The following is a 15,431-nucleotide window of genomic DNA, read 5'->3' as shown; positions in this document are numbered from 1 at the left end:
ACCTCCCATTTAAGAATAAGCTTTATGGAAACAAAACATAAGAATTGAAGAGCTTTGTCTCTCTGGTGAGGCCTCAATTGTAAGCTAATTAGTTCTTTGGTGATATGTTCCTTTTGTTAGATGTCAGCCTACACTAATCAACCACATTATGCCACAAATTAGCATCTTATGCCACGCAGAGTTAATTGTATGTATGGCAAAAATGATTTGTTTGTAAAGTAAACAAAAAGAAATATTCAACATGAAGTCAGAATTTAATTTAAAAATAATAAGTAGTTTTCAAGTCTTCAAAAAAGAGATCTGCTTTGGGGGGGGGGGGAGTGTATTTGTCATGAACAGTTTGTTGAAACAGAACAAAGCAATCTCTTATTTTTCTATTTGTTAAAAGGACATGAAAGTCACAGTAAACCTTTAAAAGAATAGCTAGAACATCCAATTGTAATAGACTTTTTAATTTACTGCTTTTATAAAATGTACTTTTTTCTCTTGGTTTACTTTGTTGAAAAGCATACCTAGATAGGCTTGACAGGAGCAATCACTGCTGGGTGATTGGTGGCTCTTGTCATTGACAAGCCAGATGTGTTTAGTTAGGTCCAGAAGTGCAATGCTTCTCTAGAGATTACTTTAACTATATGACCTAGATTTGGAGTTTGGCGTTAGCCGTGAAAACCAGCGTTAGAGGCTCCTAACGCTGGTTTTAGACTACCGCCGGTATTTGGAGTCACTCAAAATAGGGTCTAACGCTCACTTTTCATCCGCGACTTTTCCATACCGCAGATACCCTTACGTAAATTGCGTATCCTATCTTTTCAATGGGATCTTTCTAACTCCGGTATTTAGAGTCGTTTCTGAAGTGAGCGTTAGACATCTAACGACAAATCTCCAGCCGCAGGAAAAAAGTCAGTAGTTAAGAGCTTTCTGGGCTAATGCCGGTTTATAAAGCTCTTAACTACTGTACTCTAAAGTACAGTAACACCCATAAACTACCTATGTACCCCTAAACCGAGGTCCCCCCACATCGCCGACACTCGAATAAATTTTTTTAACCCCTAATCTGCCGACCGCCACCTACGTTATCCTTATGTACCCCTAATCTGCTGCCCCTAACACCGCCGACCCCTATATTATATTTATTAACCCCTAATCTGCCCCCCACAACGTCGCAGCCAGCTACCTACAATAATTAACCCCTAATCTGCCGACCACAAAGCGCCGCCACCTATGTTATCCTTATGTACCCCTAATCTGCTGCCCCTAACACCGCCGACCCCTGTATTATATTTATTAACCCCTAATCTGCCCCCCACAACGTTGCCTCCACCTGCCTACACTTATTAACCCCTAATCTGCCGACCGCAAAGCGCCGCCACCTACGTTATCCTTATGTACCCCTAATCTGCTGCCCCTAACACCGCAGACCCCTATATTATATTTATTAACCCCTAATCTGCCCCCCACAACGTCGCAGCCAGCTACCTACAATAATTAACCCCTAATCTGCCCCCCACAACGTCGCCTCCACCTGCCTACACTTATTAACCCCTAATCTGCCGACCGGAGCTCACCGCTATTCTAATAAATGTATTAACCCCTAAAGCTAAGTCTAACCCTAACACTAACACCCCCCTAAATTAAATATAATTTACATCTAACGAAATTAATTAACTAAATTATTCCTATTTAAAGATAAATACTTACCTGTAAAATAAATCCTAATATAGCTACAATATAAATTATAATTATATTATAGCTATTCTAGGATTTATATTTATTTTACAGGTAACTTTGTATTTATTTTAACCAGGTACAATAGCTATTAAATAGTTAAGAACTATTTAATAGCTAAAATAGTTAAAATAATTACAAATTTACCTGTAAAATAAATCCTAACCTAAGTTACAATTAAACCTAACACTACACTATCAATAAATTAATTAAATAAACTACCTACAATTACCTACAATTAACCTAACACTACACTATCAATAAATTAATTAAATACAAATCCTACAAATAAATACAATTAAATAAACTAGCTAAAGTACAAAAAATAAAAAAGAACTAAGTTACAAAAAATAAAAAAATATTTACAAACATAAGAAAAATATTACAACAATTTTAAACTAATTACACCTACTCTAAGCCCCCTAATAAAATAACAAAGCCCCCCAAAATAAAAAAATGCCCTACCCTATTCTAAATTACAAAAGTTCAAAGCTCTTTTACCTTACCAGCCCTGAACAGGGCCCTTTGCGGGGCATGCCCCAAAGAATTCAGCTCTTTTGCCTGTAAAAAAAAAACCATACAATACCCCCCCCAACATTACAACCCACCACCCACATACCCCTAATCTAACCCAAACCCCCCTTAAATAAACCTAACACTAAGCCCCTGAAGATCTTCCTACCTTATCTTCACCCTGCCAGGTTCACCGATCCGTCCTGAAGAGCTCCTCCGATGTCCTGATCCAAGCCCAAGTGGGGGGCTGAAGAGGTCCATGATCCGGCTGAAGTCTTCATCCAAGCGGGAGCTGAAGAGGTCCATGATCCGGCTGAAGTCTTCATCCAAGCGGGAGCTGAAGAGGTCCATGATCCGGATGAAGTCTTCTATCAACGGCATCTTCAATCTTCTTTCTTCCGGATCCATCTTGCAGACCTCCGACGCGGAACATCCTCTTCTCCCGACGCCTACTAGCCGAATGACGGTTCCTTTAAGGGACGTCATCCAAGATGGCGTCCCTCGAATTCCGATTGGCTGATAGGATTCTATCAGCCAATCGGAATTAAGGTAGGAAAATTCTGATTGGCTGATGGAATCAGCCAATCAGATTGAGCTCGCATTCTATTGGCTGATCGGAACAGCCAATAGAATGCGAGCTCAATCTGATTGGCTGATTGGATCAGCCAATCGGATTGAACTTGATTCTGATTGGCTGATTCCATCAGCCAATCAGAATATTCCTACCTTAATTCCGATTGGCTGATAGAATCCTATCAGCCAATCGGAATTCGAGGGACGCCATCTTGGATGACGTCCCTTAAAGGAACCGTCATTCGGCTAGTAGGCGTCGGGAGAAGAGGATGTTCCGCGTCGGAGGTCTGCAAGATGGATCCGGAAGAAAGAAGATTGAAGATGCCGTTGATAGAAGACTTCATCCGGATCATGGACCTCTTCAGCTCCCGCTTGGATGAAGACTTCAGCCGGATCATGGACCTCTTCAGCTCCCGCTTGGATGAAGACTTCAGCCGGATCATGGACCTCTTCAGCCCCCCGCTTGGGCTTGGATCAGGACATCGGAGGAGCTCTTCAGGACGGATCGGTGAACCTGGCAGGGTGAAGATAAGGTAGGAAGATCTTCAGGGGCTTAGTGTTAGGTTTATTTAACCCCTTAATGACCAAGGACGTGCAGTGTACGTCCTCTTAAAAAAGTCACTTAACAACCAAGGACGTACCCTGCACGTCCTCGGTTTGGAAAGCAGCTGGAAGCGATCCTGATCACTTCCAGCTGTTTTCCGGTTATTGCAGGATGCCTCGATATTGAGGCATCCTGCAATAACATTTTTTACCCCTCCGGTGCAGAGAGAGCCACTCTGTGGCCCTCTCTGCACCGGACATCGATGGCCGCATTCGTTGGTGGGTGGGAGCTGAAGTGGGAGGTGGGTGGGCGGCCATCGATGGCTTCTTAGTCAGAGAGGGGGGCGGGATCGGGGGCGGTATCGCCGGGGGCGCACATGGGGGCGTGCGCGTGCATGGGGGGTGGCGGGCGGGCGCGTGCACGGGGCGGGAGCGGGTGGGAACCGCTACACTACAGAAAAAAGTTACAAGTAAATTGTAAAAAAAATGAAAATAAACTTATTTTTTTAAAAGCATCTAAGGGATCAGGAAGGGGTGGGGGTTTGGTATTGGGGGGGGGGGAAGCTACACTACAGAAAAGGGACATTTTTTTAATAATAACAGCATATTTTTCACTAAAATGGGTACTGGCAGACAGCTGCCAGTACCCAAGATGGCGCACATTAAGTCAGAGGGGGAGGGTTAGAGAGCTGTTTGGTGGGGGATCAGTGAGGTTGGGGGCTAAGGGGGATCCTACACATAAGCATATGTAAATATGCTAAAAAAATGCACAAAAAAGCCAAACTTTTCCTTTTATTTTAGTACTGGCAGAGTTTCTGCCAGTACTTAAGATGGCGGGGACATTTGTGGGGTAGGGGAGGGAAGAGAGATGTTTGGGAGGGATCCGGGGGTCTGATGTTTCAGGTGGGAGGCTGATCTCTACACTAAAGCTAAAATTAACCCTGCAAGCTCCCTACAAGCTACCTAATTAACCCCTTCACTGCTAGCCATAATACACGTGTGATGCGCAGCGCCATTTAGCAGCATTCTAATTACCAAAAAGCAACGCCAAAGTCATATATGTCTGCTATTTCTGAACAAAGGGGATCCCAGAGAAGCATTTACAACCATTTGTGCCATAATTGCACAAGCTGTTTGTAAATGATTTCAGTGAGAAACCTAAAATTGTGAAAAATTTAACGTTTTTTTTAATTTGATCGCATTTGGCGGTGAAATGGTGGCATGAAATATACCGAAATGGGCCTAGATCAATACTTGGGGTTGTCTACTACACTACACTAAAGCTAAAAATACCCCAAAAAGCTCCTTACATGCTTCCTAATTAACCCCTTCACTGCTGGGCATAATACACGTGTGGTGCGCAGTGGCATTTAGCGGCCTTCTAATTACCAAAAAGCAATGCCAAAGCCATATATGTCTGCTATTTCTGAACAAAGGGGGTCCCAGAGAAGAATTTACAACCATTTATGCCATAATTGCACAAGCAGTTTGTAAATAATTTCAGTGAGAAACTGAAAGTTTGTGAAAAAATTTGTGAAAAAGTGAACGATTTTTTGTATTTGATCGCATTTGGCGGTGAAATGGTGGCATGAAATATACCAAAATGGTCCTAGATCAATACTTTGGGATGTCTTCTAAAAAAAATATATACATGTCAATGGATATTCAGGGATTCCTGAAAGATATCAGTGTCCCAATGTAACTAGCGCTAATTTTGAAAAAAAATGGTTTGAAAATAGCAAAGTGCTACTTGTATTTATGGCCCTATAAGTTACAAAAAAAGCAAAGAAGATGTAAACATTGGGTATTTCTAATCTCAGGACAAAATTTTGAAACTATTTAGCATGGGTGTTTTTTGGTGGTTGTAGATATGTAACAGATTTTGGGGTTCAAAGTTAGAAAAAGTGTGTTTTTTTCCATTTTTAGAAAGTCCATTTAATGGCGAGAAAAACGGTATATAATATGTGTGGGTACAGTAAATGAGTAAGAGGAAAATTTCAGCTAAACACAAACACCGCAGAAATGTAAAAATAGCCTTGGTCCCAAACGGACAGAAAATGGAAAAGTGCTCTGGTCACTAAGGGGTTAAGGGGGGTTTGGGTTAGATTAGGAGTATGTGGGTGGTGGGTTGTAATGTTGGGGGGGGGTATTGTATGTTTTTTTTTACAGGCAAAAGAGCTGAATTCTTTGGGGCATGCCCCGCAAAGGGCCCTGTTCAGGGCTGGTAAGGTAAAAGAGCTTTGAACTTTTGTAATTTAGAATAGGGTAGGGCATTTTTTTATTTTGGGGGGCTTTGTTATTTTATTAGGGGGCTTAGAGTAGGTGTAATTAGTTTAAAATTGTTGTAATATTTTTCTTATGTTTGTAAATATTTTTTTATTTTTTGTAACTTAGTTCTTTTTTATTTTTTGTACTTTAGCTAGTTTATTTAATTGTATTTATTTGTAGGAATTGTATTTAATTTATTGATAGTGTAGTGTTAGGTTAATTGTAGGTAATTGTAGGTATTTTATTTAATTAATTTATTGATAGTGTAGTGTTAGGTTTAATTGTAACTTAGGTTAGGATTTATTTTACAGGTAAATTTGTAATTATTTTAACTATTTTAGCTATTAAATAGTTCTTAACTATTTAATAGCTATTGTACCTGGTTAAAATAAATACAAAGTTACCTGTAAAATAAATATAAATCCTAAAATAGCTATAATATAATTATAATTTATATTGTAGCTATATTAGGATTTATTTTACAGGTAAGTATTTATCTTTAAATAGGAATAATTTATTTAATAAGAGTTAATTAATTTCGTTAGATGTAAATTATATTTAACTTAGGGGGGTGTTAGTGTTAGACTTAGCTTTAGGGGTTAATACATTTATTAGAATAGCGGTGAGCTCCAGTCGGCAGATTAGGGGTTAATAATGGAAGTTAGGTGTCGGCGATGTTAGGGAGGGCAGATTAGGGGTTAATACTATTTATTATAGGGTTAGTGAGGCGGATTAGGGGTTAATAACTTTATTATAGTAGCGCTCAGGTCCGCTCGGCAGATTAGGGGTTAATAAGTGTAGGCAGGTGGAGGCGACGTTGTGGGGGGCAGATTAGGGGTTAATAAATATAATATAGGGGTCGGCGATGTTAGGGAAGCAGATTAGGGGTACATAGGGATAATGTAAGTAGCAGCGGTTTACGGAGCGGCAGATTAGGGGTTAATAATAATATGCAGGGGTCAGCGATAGCGGGGGCGGCAGATTAGGGGTTAATAAGTGTAAGGTTAGGGGTGTTTAGACTCGGGGTACATGTTAGAGTGTTAAGTGCAGACGTAGGAAGGGTTACCCCATAGCAAACAATGGGGCTGCGTTAGGAGCTGAACGCGGCTTTTTTGCAGGTGTTTGTTTTTTTTTCAGCTCAAACAGCTCCATTGTTTCCTATGGGGGAATCGTGCACGAGCACGTTTTTGAGGCTGGCCGCTTGCGTAAGCAACTCTGGTATCGAGAGTTGAAGCTGCGTTAAAAATGCTCTACGCTCCTTTTTTGGAGCCTAACTCAGCCATTCTGTGGACTCTCAATACCAGAGTTATTTTTATGGTGCGGCCATAAAAAAGCCGGCGTTAGTTTTTCGGGTCGTTACCGACAAAACTCCAAATCTAGCCGTATGTGTTTAATCCCATAACACAGGAGGAAAGACACATAGGTCAATGTTCCATGGTAAATTGAATTATTTTGAAATAAAATTCACTCTTTAAGCTTAAAAAAATAACCATTAAAGGGACAGTCTAGTCAAAAATAATCATTCATTAATCAAATCGGGCATGTAATTTTAAAGAACTTTCCAATTTACTTTAATTTATCAAATGTGCTTTGTTCTCTTGGTATTCTTAGTTGAAAGCTAAACCTAGGTAGGCTCATATGATAATTTCTAAGTCCTTGAAGGCCGTCTCTTATTACGTGCTTTTTTATTTGCTTTTCACAACAGGGGGTGCTAGTTCATGTGAGCCCTATAGATAACATTGTGCTCAACCCCATGGGTTGTGGATGACACTGCACTAATTGGCTAAAATGCAAGTCAGTAGATAATAAATAAAATGTCATGTGATCAGGGGGCTGTCAGAAGAGGCTTAGATACAAGTTAATCACAGAGGTACAAAGTATATTAATATAACAGTGTTGGTTATGTAAAACGGGGAATCTGTAATATAGGGATTATCTATATTTTTAAACTATAAAAATTCTGGTGTAGACTGTTCCTTTAACCCCTTAACGACGCATGTCGTACAGGGTACGTCGCACACAACCTGGTCTTAAAAGACCAGCGACGTACCCTGTACGACATTAGGGGTTTAAAGCGACTGGAAGCGATCCTGCTCGCTTCCAGCAGCTTTCCGGTTATTGCAGGATGCCTCGATATCGAGGCATCCTGCAATAACACCCCTGGGCCATCCGATGCAGAGAGAGACACTCTGTGGCCCTCTCTGCACCGGACATTGATGGCCGGTATCGTTGGTGGGTGGGAGCCGACTTGGGAGGCGGGTGGGCGGCCATCGATGGGCCGGGTAATGTAGAGGGGGGCGGGATCGGGGGCGTGGCCGATGGGGGCGCGCACGGGCGCAGACAGCTGCCAGTACCCAAGATGGCGCCCATTAAGGCAGAGGGGGAGGGTTAGAGAGCTGTTTGGTGGGGGATCAGTCAGGTTGGAGGCTAAGGGGGGGTCCTACACATCAGCATATGTAAATATGCTTTTTTTTAAAAAAAAGCCTAAATATACCTTTTATTTTAGTACTGGCAGAGTTGCTGCCAGTACTAAAGATGGCGGGGACAATTGTGGGGTGGGGGAGGGAAGAGAGCTGTTTGGGAGGGATCAGGGGGTCTGATGTTTCAGGTGGGAGGCTGAGCTCTACACTAAAGCTAAAATTAACCCTGCAAGCTCCCTACAAGCTACCTAATTAACCCCTTCACTGCTAGCCATAATACACGTGTGATGCGCATCGGCATTTAGCGACCTTCTAAGTACCAAAAAGCAACGCCAAAGCCATATATGTCTGCTATTTCTGAACAAAGGGGATCCCAGAGAAGCATTTACAACCATTTGTGCCATAATTGCACAAGTTGTTTGTAAATGATTTCAGTGAGAAACCTAAAATTGTGAAAAATTTAAAGTTTTTTTTAATTTGATCGCATTTGGCGGTGAAATGGTAGCATGAAATATACCAAAATGGGCCTAGATCAATACTTGGGGTTGTCTACTACACTACACTAAAGCTAAAATTACCCCAGAAAGCTCCCTACATGCTCCCTAATTAACCCCTTCACTGCTGGGCATAATACACGTGTGGTGCACAGTGGCATTTAGCGGCCTTCTAATTACCAAAAAGCAACGCCAAAGCCATATATGTCTGCTATTTCTGAAGAAAGGGGATCCCAGAGAAAAATTTACAACCATTTATGCCATAATTGCACAAGTTGTTTGTAAATAATTTCAGTGAGAAACCGAAAGTTTGTGAAAAAATTTGTGAAAAAGTGAACTATTTTTTGTATTTGATCGCATTTGGCGGTGAAATGGTGGCATGAAATATACCAAAATTGGCTTAGATCAATACTTTGGGTTGTCTTCTAAAAAACAATATATACATGTCAAGGGATATTCAGGGATTCCTGAAAGATATCAGTGTTCCAATGTAACTAGCGCTAATTTTGAAAAATAATGGTTTGGAAATAGCAAAGTGCTACTTGTATTTATTGCCCTATAACTTGCAAAAAAAGCAAAGAACATGTAAACATTGGGTATTTCTAAACTCAGGACAAAATTTAGAAACTGTTTAGCATGGGTGTTTTTTGGTGGTTGTAGATGTGTAACAGATTTTGGGGTCAAAGTTAGAAAAAGTGTGTTTTTTCCATTTTTTCCTCATATTTTATAATTTTTTTTATAGTAAATGATAAGATATGATGAAAATAATGGTATCTTTAGAAAGCCCATTTAATGATGAGAAAAACAGTATATAATATGTGTGGGTACAGTAAATGAGTAAGAGGAAAATTACAGCTAAACGCAAACACCGCAAAAATTTAAAAATAGCCTTGGTCCCAAACGGACAGAAAATGGAAAAGTGCTGTGGTCATTAAGGGGTTAATAAAAATCTAGAATCTTTGCAAACCTGTGTGAAAAATTCACCAGAAATGTTTGACTTTTTTTTCAGGTTCAGTAAGTCCTAGAAGCCTCTTCAGTGCTCAGTTACAGACAAGTCACATCCCAATGATTTCTGCATTGTCTTAGCATCGTTGTCATTTCTTTTCTGTAAACTCTTCTTTCTCCAACCTCTTTTCAGTCCCTTAATACGGACACAAACAATTAAGGTTTGTGGGTACAGCTAGAGAAATCGCTTGACCCTAATTACAGAAGAAGTACTGCATTAAAGGGATATGAAACCCAACATTTTTATTTTCTGATTCTGACAGAGCATACTTTTTTTTTTTTTATTTCCTATATACTTATACTATCAAATGTGCTTGGTTCCAGTGGTATTCATTGTTGAAGAGATACCTAGGTAGGTGTCTGGAGCACTACATGGCAGGAAATGGTGCTGCCATCTAGTGTTCTGGCAAATGGATAACATTCTTGTAAAACTGCTGCCGTATATTGCTCTAGACACGTGCATGCTCCTGAGCTTTTTTTCAACAAAAGATTCAAAGAGAACAAAGAAAATTAAAGAATAGAAGTAAATTAGAAAGTTGATGAAAACGGAATGCTCTATCTGAATCATGAAAGAAAAATGTCATGCTTTATGTCCCTTTAAGGCAGACTGTGCGTCACTATGTATGTAATTGTCCCTTTGCGTAATACACTAAAACTCCACCTAATGCTACCAACACGTGGAAGTAACCCAGAAGCTGTTAGGGTCATAATCAGGCCCATCCCACACATCCCTTTATCATCTGTCTACCCTCAGCTGTGGTATATTAAAGGAATAGTTTAGTCAAAATTAAACTTTCATGAATCAGATAGAGCAGGCAATTTTAAACTACTTTTACTCCTATTATCAAATTTTCTTCGTTCTCTTGGTATCGTTATTTGAAAAAGCAAGAATGTAAGCATAGGCGCCAGCCCATTTTTGGTTCAGAACTTGGGTAGCACTTTCTGATTGGTGTCTAAATGTAGCCACCAATCAGCAAGCGCTACCCAGGTTCTGAACCAAAAATGGTCCGGCTTCTAAGTTTACATTGAAATAAAGATAGCAAGAGAACGAAGACAAATTGATAATAGGAGTAAATCAGAAAGTTGCTTACTATTGCATGCTCTATCAGAATCATGAAAATTTAATTTTGACTAGACTATTCCTTTAATGCTATGTTACAAACTACTGACAGCCAATCACAAGAGACAAAGTTGCGCATGCCCCAATCACCAGCTAGCTCCCACTCGTGTAGGATATGTACATAGTCTTTTTCAACAGTACATTTAAAAGTGTCTTAAAATTACATGCTCTATCAGAATCATGCAAATTAAATTTTGACTTTTCTATCCCTTTAATCAAAACAAAACATTTTCTCTGATAAAAAAAAATAAAAAATACAACAAACAAACATTAATACACTCAAATTCTAAAAAGTATTCATCGGATCTACACAGAGAAAACAGGTAGAGAAAAGGAGCCCTCTGGGTTGCAAATAGGGGGAGGAATAGGATTGGTAGGCCATATATAAAAAGCACTGGAGGGTTGTATTTTATATACTGCAGTACAGTACACACAAAATACTGCAAAACAGCAATACTTGTCTTTATTCCTCACACTGGAAGGAAACATTAAGAACAAGGAAGTACAATGTGGCTTCTGGGAAAAGAACAAAGTCATTTTGACATAAAAGTAGCATAGTCCGTCTGATTAAATGCTAGTATATTTCCCTCATTTAAACTTCCGGCTTTCTTACTAGCTCCCTACCCAGCTTCACCTCACAAGTATCAACACACACCAATTACTCTGGGCACCTGGTAACACTATCCCAGGTTCCCAACCAAACACTCAAGGTTTAGGAATTAATTCCAGCTTACTTCAAACATTATTTTATATAGAAATGTTCTGCAGAAATCTGTTTCTCCACAACACACATTGTATATAGGTTACTGTCAGGAGCGTATTTAGGTTTTGTGCTGCCCTAGGCACACAAAATTCTGTTACCCCCCCCCAAAGTTGTAGGCCTTTTTTGGCCATAATATTTTTTAGTCAGGGTGTAACGTGACTATTTTATGGCAATTCGAAAGTAAATGTTCATGTGCTCGTATGTGTATATGTGTGTGAGTATATGTGTGCGTGTGTGTGTATATGATGAGTGTTTGTTTATGGTGTGTGTGTGTAGTGAAGTCTGTGGGAGTAGTGCAGTGTGTGTGTAGTGAGACTCAAAAAGTGCTACCCCCCCCCCAAATCTGCAGCCCTAGGCAAGTACCTTGTTTGCCTGGGCCAAAATACGCCCCTGGTTACTGTATAATGTTCTGCATGCCTCTGTAATGGCCGTGCCCTGTTCACAGTTAATAAGAGTGTGACCATACTTTTTAATTTCTATAATAATACTGTGTAATGCTTTGCATGTCTTCTCTGAGGCTACTGTGCAGTAATCTGTCTTTATGGGGAATACTGAACAATGCTATGTAATACTCTATATCAAAGGATCTTGCTATCTAAAGCTCTGCATGTCTTAACACAAGTTATTGTAAAATGCTCTGCAGGTCTCTGTAGATCTTAGGGAAATGTTCTGCTGCAATACATTTTTTTTATATTTTACAGACCAATAAAGTGATTACTATGCGATAGTTTAGTGTTATTCAGATCTATGTAGATCTTTCTATGCAAAATTATGTATCTCCCTAAAATGACAACGCACTGTGCTGCAGTTTTAAATAATTGTTAACTGCCAGTGTCATGCAGATTTCTATAATGTAATAGGTGCAATGCTCTGCACATCTCTATAGATGTTACTTGGAAATGACCCGTGAATATATTTGATCTCTATAAAGCTAACTTTGCAATGGTCTGCAAATATCCATAGAGACGGCTGTTTTATACCCAGCAGATCTGCTTTTATGCTCAATTGATATATGTGGTAGGGGTGGAGGCCCACTGACCCAAATAAAAAATCAATACGAAAACTTGTCAGCTCCTTACTTCATGTGCAAAGTATGAATAGAGTCACTGCATAAACCCAAATAAGTAGTTCATTATAAAATATTCACAGCACCATGCAAATTCATAACGTTTATTTGAACAAAAGGGTCCTGGTCATAACAGGCGACTTTTTGGGTTTTAATTACCCTTAATCATGCCAAATAAAAAAATCATCAGGTAGCAGCTATGAAGAAATGCTAAAAACTAAACATAGAATGAGTAACATTCCCAACTGTTATAGTTTAAGGAGTGAAATTATTTTTAAGAATACAAATACACTAAAATGAAATAAATTAACTTTCCCCAAAACACATTCCTTTTTTATTCTTCATCTTATTTGCTTTCCTGTCCTCCTTAACTATATAGTTCCCTATCAGCTCATATATTTCACATCCATTTTTCACCAGTGGCCTCTTTCCCCCTCATTTCTCTTCCTTGTGTGCTTCTTCCTAAATGCCTCTGATAATAAATGTATTGGGTTAATAAACTGCATCCAGTCCATGGGATGATGTTCTCCACCCTTGCTATAGGTATTCTTTATGCAAAATTCTGCAGTTCTCTATGTTATGAAGAACTATCATACCTTGTTCACTATATGGAAGAATTAAACAATTCTCATTGGTGTACGCATGCACTTGGGAAGGATTTCTAGCCTTTATGTAATGTTTTGTGGTGAGCTTTGTTTATTTCAGTCTATAGCCACAGATATCCTTTCCTCTTGTTTTCTTATTTACAGCTTTTGTTATGTTGTCTGCAGTGAGACAGATAAATAGGGGGCAACCTGCTGAATTTGTTGAGAAAAAAAAAAAAGATATACTTGTGATCATACAGTATATGAAGTCTAATGGGATTTACTCAGGTAGCTTGGGATTTTGGGTGAAGATAATATATTTCTGCTTAGTTTTAAGTGAATACCAAAGGCACATATCAACAAGGTAATATAATTCCAAAAACATGTAAAGGGGGTGGTTGCAAGGTTTAGGTTATGGGAAAAGTGAGCATCTTGGGAACTGATTTTTGAGGTTAGTAACAAAAATAAAGGAAAATATTTTGAGGTATGGGACATTGGGAGCAGGACTTGAGTAAATGTATATAGGGGATAAAGGAATATAACCCAGTTTTAAAGTTAAAAAAAAAGCCTGGAGGGACTGCAGTGTTTTCAACAAGAATAGATGCTACACAGGAGCAATATGAGTAGGGTAATGTGTGTTTAGGAGGAAGTAATTTAGTGAATAGCTAACAGGTATTTAAGTATAAGGTAATTATATAAAAAATGGGGGTGATTGGGGGCAATTAATAGAAGTTGTGCAGGTAGGGGGTACTAACATTTTAGGTAAGTTTGTATGGTGGTTTCAGCTATTTAAAGATAGGGAAATGGTTTAAGAGAGAGATAATATGAAGACAGGTGACATATCTTTGATGGGAGTGAATTGGAGCTTTTGAGGACTTGTATCAGATCTCGTATTGATTGATAAGTTAGTTGTCTATATAGAACTGAATGTTAAATACTGAAATCATGTAGCTAGTTAATGTCTCCTCCATCTCTCTTCGCATCTCACTTACCATCTTGGTCCTCTCTAACCCCATTAACTTGTTATAATTAAAAGTGCTATTATAACGCTACAGACATGTGTATTGTATCATGTGAAGGTTTATGGTATAACAAATGTCTATCTAATTGCAGAAAAACTTAAATACAATGAACTCAACCTATGATTTTTATCACATGTATGCAGCTTACACAGTTCAGTTATTAAAGGTAATTTGTATATCATCTTTCCCCACCCTGACAACCACCATCATTTTTCTGATATTTCTAGCTAGGAGGGGGTTACAATGCAAACTAACAATAGGCAGATGGATGAACAGGAGAGGAGGTGACTGTAAAGTCTCCTGCAATTATATTTATAGCAGCAAATCACTTGTGGCTGGGTTATGTCATGGTAACCCATAAATCTGCATTACTGAATAAACCAGCCTCTGGAGAGTTAATATGCTAGCCTACAATTGTGGAAAACCTTATAAGCGTATGCCATAAATGTACCTGTGTAATATATATATATACACACACACATAATATATATACATAAAAATATAAAACTCTGGAACTCTACATCCCCAGTCCTTAAAAAGTGATCCAGAGCGATAAAGCACTGCTGTAAGGCTGTGCCGCTTCAGTCTATTGTTGTGCTGACAAGACTGAAAGCAAGAAAAAGTATAGAAATGCCCCAGCCTCGGACCTCTTATTATATGTTCAGGAGCATTGAGATTTATGTAGGCACTTTAGTATGTGGGTGCCCACTGTATACATAAACTGAAGTGGGTTGCCGCTGTCCTTGGTGCTGAGAGAACAGGGGGCTCCTACCTGTGGCTGCTGGTCTTGGGGTTTTTTAAGCTCTGGACTCTGGAGGTCTTGCAGTCTTTTCTGGCAGGAGCTCTTCTCTTTGTTAGCTTTGTTGCCGGTACCTTAGTTTTTTTTTATTATTATCTGAGGGTCCTGGCGGGTCCTGGTTCTCTTGTCTGGTCACCCCTGTGTCTGCCTGTGAAGTGGCCAGGACTCTCTCTCCCCCTTGGTTATATGCACTGCTTTGCCAGCCAACCAGACGTATTCCTCCTAATACACACACCTCCCAGCGCTGGGCTGCACCACATGCGGGCTCATCCACTTATGTTGTTTGTATTTACGTCCTGGAGAAACAGCAGCGAGATAATAATAAGCCTGATCTTTTTATTCATAAAATATTCATATGAATCATCAAGTGCCAGTTTTGTAATGAACTTTGGGATCCACCTACAGTTACTAATTCCAGTTCCATACAATTATACCATTTGTCCTCTAGTTTTAGAAACTCCTTTTTTTCCCAGCTACTGTCTGTCCTGTATAGCGAGAGGGAAATTTGTCACCATATAAAACAGACGATTGGTCTG

The 15,431-nt window shown here is 39.4% G+C and overlaps 1 protein-coding gene across 1 annotated transcript in view; it reads right to left on the bottom strand.

Moving 5' to 3' along the window:
- C2CD4C (C2 calcium dependent domain containing 4C) overlaps positions 1–15,062 on the bottom strand; it is a 35,349-nt gene extending 20,287 nt beyond the window's left edge. The window contains exon 1 of the mRNA XM_053702853.1: positions 14,869–15,062. The gene's annotated coding sequence lies outside the window, so the exon portion shown is untranslated. The remainder of the gene's footprint in view (positions 1–14,868) is intronic.
- Positions 15,063–15,431: the final 369 nt, after the last annotated feature.

This window comes from Bombina bombina, chromosome 2, assembly GCF_027579735.1.
Source record: "Bombina bombina isolate aBomBom1 chromosome 2, aBomBom1.pri, whole genome shotgun sequence".
Classification (NCBI taxonomy): Eukaryota; Metazoa; Chordata; class Amphibia; order Anura; family Bombinatoridae; genus Bombina; species Bombina bombina.
This window is presented reverse-complemented; position numbering and strand designations above follow the sequence as displayed.